This window comes from Garra rufa, chromosome 19, assembly GCF_049309525.1.
Source record: "Garra rufa chromosome 19, GarRuf1.0, whole genome shotgun sequence".
Lineage (NCBI taxonomy): Eukaryota > Metazoa > Chordata > Actinopteri > Cypriniformes > Cyprinidae > Garra > Garra rufa.
The window spans coordinates 12605239-12611814 of record NC_133379.1 but is presented as its reverse complement, the minus strand read 5'-3'; positions in this window follow the sequence as shown (position 1 = coordinate 12611814).

Genomic DNA, 6576 nt, shown 5'->3' with positions numbered 1-6576 from the left:
GAACATGAAGTTTTAATCCAGTCGAAGCCGATCTGAGAAAGAAGTGACATACATTAAGAGATTATTCCACCACAGGGTGTCAGTTCTTGAATCTATAACATTTAGCATCTTCACTGCTGCAGTGTGTGTGTGTGTGTGTATGTGTGTGTGCAAGAAAAGAAAGGCCAGATAAAAAAAAACCTTAATTAGGGTCATAAGCGTCTTAATGAAAAGTCTATAATATACTTTGCTTAAAAATTCTCAATAGTAGTGTAAAAAACACCCTTTTACATTGTCAAAATCAGCTCTCCAAAAACTCAACTCATTTTATTGCATGGTCCCTTTAAATGTTGCATTTAGCGCCAAAACTTGCAAGCAAGCACATTATTAAGAAAGGCCATATGCAAAGATGCATAAAAAACCCTTATACTCACTTCTGCTGTGGGTGAAGCTGCATCAGGAATGAACATAAATGCATATGTAGATCGGGATCGGCGCTTTCCTTTTAAAAAACAAAAGTAATGTTATCCTCTGCGTCTTCAGCGGCTCAGATATCGGGAGTAAATGACGACTGCTATGTTCATTATTACATCCAACAACAGAACACCTCAATCGCTCAATTAGACATTCTTGTCTTCCCCTTCAACTGAGTCACACAATGGCTCATGTCAATCAACTATCGTGGGAGGGGCCTCTGTCTGTGTTTCGTCATATTGACAAGAAGCTGAGAATGACCTGATTTTAAAAAAGAAATATTACTTTTAAAGATTAAAAAAATACCACTGGGTGGATTTTTTTTTATCATTGTAGGGTGGTTGTGTACACAAATTGACTGAATTGCAAATAAGACATTTCCATTGTCTTCACTGGCCAACTTAAAAAAAAAAAATTGTAAAAAAAGATATGTTGTTTTTGATGGCTGCAACACACTCCAAAAATGTTGGGACAGAGCCAAATTAAAAGTGAAAAGGTTATAGAATACCCAAGTACAAAATGCATTTAAGATATATGTCTACAAAGCTCCAATATGACCTTCAGTTAACTTGTGTGCGGTAAACTAGCAGTGCAACATGCAGGTCAATCCTTTGGTAAAGACTCAATCTTGGCTACTTTCAAAACAAACTGTAATTAGTCTGGACTTCCTGCAGTCTTTGAAATGACAGGGGTAATCAATGGCTGTGTGGAATCAGCCTCAATGACTTATAGATTAGTGACCAGTTTAAACATTGGTTTTAATTAGCAGAAGTCGGGGAGCCTGGGGCCCGGGGACAAACGAGCATCATGATTGCACTCACAGCTTGCCAGGAGACCTGCTGACAAAGTCACCTTAAAGAAAAGCCATCCTGATTAGACGGTTACTCCCCACATCAAAGTCTGTGCCATATGTTTAAAAAGCTTTATATTTATAAACATTGCCAATAAGCTGTGCATTTTATTTATTTATTTATTTTGCCATCTTTTGTGCACCAATTTAAATGTAGAGTTTATCCATTTACGTGATTTTGTGATCAGGCTGGCATCGACTGTGACACGCAGCTCAGGAAACATTTACCATTTACACAGACAATACAGCTATTTTCACTCAGCACAAATAGTGAAAATAGCATTTAACACCTTTTTTAATCTCTGTCTTAAATATATGTTTTACACACCATCTGTAATGCAAAAATCTGCACAAACCAGTCCTGTTATAAGCGATTGGAGTGTAGAAAGCCTCATTGACTATAATGGGAGTACACCAGTGGCGATTTCTTTAAGACTGCAAGGGAAGCTCAGCTTCCCCTATAATGTCACAAAATTAATGGTCAAATTACGTACTATTGTATTAACATTTTATTGACTAAAAATGCGTTAGAAAACGTTCATCTCAAAGACGAATTCGTTCAGAATCAGTTAGATATAGCAGGTCGGCCGACTTGATTTTCTTCTCATACATTCCCGTAGCGTCACAGTGCATTTCCCCATTGAAGCCCAGCGTCCATTGACTTCAATGGGGCTGCTTTGAACGTTTTTTTTCAGTGCTTTGAAACTAGACGGTCATTGGATAAACGCTGCGATTATGTCCCGCCCACGGACGCTCAGCGTCTCTGGGGGTGAATGAGGAGTGGGCTGGCCTGGACGCTGAGCTTCTGCGTGATGATTGGAGGGTCTGTCGAAAGACTGCATCTCCTTTTGACTGACAGCGATTTTGTCCTATAAGGAATCGCTGAAGCTATTCGTTCGCGCTCTCTGCGCTCAGTCCCATCGTGGATTTCTCAAGTTCAGTCGAAATAAAAACTGCTGCAACCTATTTCTTTATATTTGCTTGGCGAAATTGCTTGATTTTCAACATACATTTCACACAATTATACACCACATTCCTTGTTTCACTTTTACAGAGTTTAATATTTTTTTTTAGATCATTCATTCATATGAAACTGCACACGAAAAGTCACTGGAAAAGACGCCTAGTTGGTACGACAGGGTCACAGACCATTTTCTTGAAAAGGAACGTAGGGCAGAATTTACTTTTAAATAAATAGACAATTTTATGATGTAGACCGAAAATGAGCTTCCCCTATTTGACAGACCAGTAGCCGCCACTGGAGTACACAATTAGTCATGCATCACTTTGCTCACTTTTAGTGTAGGTAAATGTAAGTGTTGTCTCAGTCTCTCTTGCAATGCAGAAAGTGTTGATTATTATAACAGGCATGTTCTAATTTCTTTGTTTCACTGTTTACCTGCAGTGCAGACGCACATTGACAACTGATCTCATGGTGTGCCTGATTTACAGCATCTGTTTTAACAACATCATTTGGATTAGATATTCAATTGTCTTGAGAGATCAAGTAAAATGGTTAAATAGCCATTCCTTTGAATCCAGCTACCTATTTATTATGTAATAAAACTTTAACATTTAAGTTAAAAAGTTTAAACTTTATTTTCTATAGTACCTTAGAAAGGTGTGTCTAAAATTGCATTACAAGAATAAGAAATAACAAAAGCGAAATACTAACATCTAAAAAATGTATTTTCAAAAAATGCAAATAAAAACTTAAGGTAAAAACAGTTCAAAAAGTAATTAAACATTACAGAATAAAACTTACAGCTACCCTGACAAACTGAATTTTAAGAGAGGATTTAAAAATCTTTGTTTGCCTAATTGATTTGCTTTATTGCCTAATAACTAATAGAGTTGCCTTAAGAGTGATGATATAGAGGGAAACTTTTTGAGAAATGTTTCTGAGCGATGTTGTGGTGGACTCTGACCCAAAACTAGTAATTAATAAAAATGTTTGAGGTCTTGAGAATCAGAAAAGATCATTAATGATGACATGAAGGCTAATGCTAGATATACACTACTTGATTTGAAGCTGCTTTTCACTCTAAAGAGTAAAACTAACAAACAAGAAAAAAAAATTGTGGTTGTTGAGTGAGAAATGCATAGTGTAGTGTTTTGTAAATGGGAGTTTTTGAAGATTTTTCCTAGTGAGATAGTATACAATTCCTTGTAAACTGTATACAGTCGTGGCCAAAAGTTTTGAGAATTACATAAATATTGGAATTTGGAAAAGTTGCTGCTTAAGTTTTTATAATAGCAATTTGCATATACTCCAGAATGTTATGAAGAGTGATCAGATGAATTGCATAGTCCTTCTTTGCCATGAAAATTAACTTAATCAACTAAAAAAAAATCCACTGCATTGTTTAGAAGGCTTCAGGGTGTCCAAGAAAGTCCAGCAAGCGCCAGGATCGTCCCCTAAAGAGGATTGAGCTGCGGGATCGGAGTGCCACCAGTGCAGAGCTTGCTCAGGAATGGCAGCAGGCAGGTGTGAGCGCATCTGCACGCACAGTGAGGCCAAGACTTTTGGAAGATGGCCTGATGTCAAGAAGGGCAGCAAAGAAGCCACTTCTCTCCAAAAAAAAAAAAAAAAACATCAGGGACAGATTGATCTTCTGCAAAAAGTATGGCGAATGGACTGCTGAGGACTGGGGCAAAGTCATATTCTCCGATGAAGCCTCTTTCCGATTGTTTGGGGCATCTGGAAAAAGGCTTGTCCAGAGAAGAAAAGGTGAGCGCTACCATCAGTCCTGTGTCATGCCAACAGTAAGGCATCCTGAGACCATTCATGTGTGGGGTTGCTTCTCATCCAAGGGACTGGGCTCACTCACAATTTTGCCCAAAAACACAGCCATGAATAAAGAATGGTACCAAAACACCCTCCAACAGCAACTTCTTCCAACAATCCAACAACAGTTTGGTAAAGAACAATGCATTTTCCAGCACGATGGAGCACCGTGCCATAAGGCAAAAGTGATAACTAAGTGGCTCCAAAACGTTGACATTTTGGGTCCATGGCCTGGAAACTCCCCAGATCTTAATCCCATTGAGAACTTGTGGTCAATCCTCAAGAGGCGGGTGGACAAACAAAAACCCACTAATTCTGACAAACTCCAAGAAGTGATTATGAAAGAATGGGTTGCTATCAGTCAGGATTTGGCCCAGAAGTTGATTGAGAGCATGCCCAGTCCAATTGCAGAGGTCCTGAAAAAGAAGGGCCAACACTGCAAATACTGACTCTTTGCATAAATGTCATGTAATTGTCGATAAAAGCCTTTGAAACGTATGAAGTGCTTGTAATTATATTTCAGTACATCACAGAAACAACTGAAACAAAGGTCTAAAAGCAGTTTAGCAGCAAACTTTGTGAAAACTAATATTTGTGTCATTCTCAAAACTTTTGGCCACGACTGTACTATTATATACTGCACTTGAATGCCCTTAAAATTTATTTTACTTCAAAATTGTTATATATAGTACTCCAGTACAACCTGCTGAAGTTCATCTGCATTTGGTGTTTACATGATAAACAATTTCCTAAGGGTAAAATTTCTTAGTTGCCAAGAGTTCGTACATGAAGATTAATGGTGATTTCAAAACGGGATAAATCGGCCTCCGAAGGGCACTTCGGAGTGAAAACAATCATGGCCGCCATATTGAAGTGTTGTTCCAAACCGAAGTGCTCAAAACTAGCCACTTCAGAGTTTTCAACAGGCAAGGTAAGACACAGGGCCCACTACCGATCTAAAGTATCCAGATAGAAATCGGTTACCCATTCTCAATTTGAAAGTAGCCAAGCAACATTGCTCAAAAAAAGTTGCCCAATAAAACTGCTCAAAAAGTTGCCTTTCAGCTTGTAACTAAGATACTCTGCCAAAAACATCTATTTGGTTTTGATTATCATGTATATGGCGCTGAAATCATGCATTTTAAACCATATTAGTTATGGTTGGATATAGAGATAACTCTGATATAGAGTTTTCTGAGCACACACATTCGAAATAAACTCTTTCATGTCTAGTTGCACTTAAACTGTCAAATACACACAAGTTAATTTGGGTAAAAACATGCAAATTAAAGGCAGGATAGTTACCCTTGCGCATATAAAACATGGACAGCAGTAGATTTCTGCAGCTTTGCTCTTTATTTGTTTTTTAAATACATCTCAGTAAATGAAACACATCTAATTGCAGTTATACAGCAACACTCCAAATCTCAAAATTTTTCCTCAAACTGAAAGTGTTCATTGTTCCTTTCCATAATTTATGGTATTTCATATTTTTCTTGTTATACTGGAGAGCAGTCCTCTAGTAGTCTTATTCAAATCCGCACCAATTACAGTGTTTGCAAGATTTTTCTTCTCCACTGCCTTTGTAAATCTGAGTGAAACCAACCAGCAGTAGTTTACAATGGCAATTATTAACTTGCTTTAAAATAATTGTTCATGCAGAAACAAGAACTGTCATCATTTTCTCCATTTCACTCAAAGCTGGTATGCTCTTTCTTTATCAGTAGCCTATGTCTGATATGCTTTCCAATATGCTCTTTTTTTTTTTTTTAAATCAAATAATTACGATTTAAGTACCAGTAGCACTCAGTAATAGGTACTGATACAAGTAGAAATATAGCTGCATGCAGCGGTTACCGGGGTTCAAGCGCTTTAAGGCATTTAAGCACATATGAAAAAAGGAATTATGCAGCAAGCGTTTTTTTGCAACTACAGGTAATTTACAACAGAAATATTATATTTCGTAATGTTTATGACTGTTATATCACCAGCTGTTGTCATGATCCTGCCCTGACAGCCCTGTCTGTCTTGTCTTTGTTTAATGTTTCCTTGTTTGTCTTGTGTGTCAGCACATGGCTGTGTCTTTGTTTATGTTTGCCATGTGCTCCCCTCTTCCTGTCTCCTTGTTATCTGTTGCTACGCCCCCTAGTTTAGTCCTAGTTGGTCTGATTGTTGTCACCTGTTTTTCTCGTCTGGTCCTCGTTTGTCTAATTGTACTCACCTGATCCTCATGTCCTTTCCTCCCTTTATATTGTGCTCTTTCCCTTCTTGTCTTTGCTGGTTCGTTTTGGTTTGTGTGTGCCTTGAGTACATTTGTCCTAGTTGGTTTCTTTAAGTCTGTTTAGAGCTTGTCATTCTGTGTTTTTCCGTTAGTCTAGTTTTGTTTTTCCCTCTTCCTAGATTCTAGTTTTTTCCCTAGTCTAGTTCCTGTCTTTGAGTTATTTAATTTGATTTTTGTCCTTTTTCATTTCTAGTTTTCAGCAAG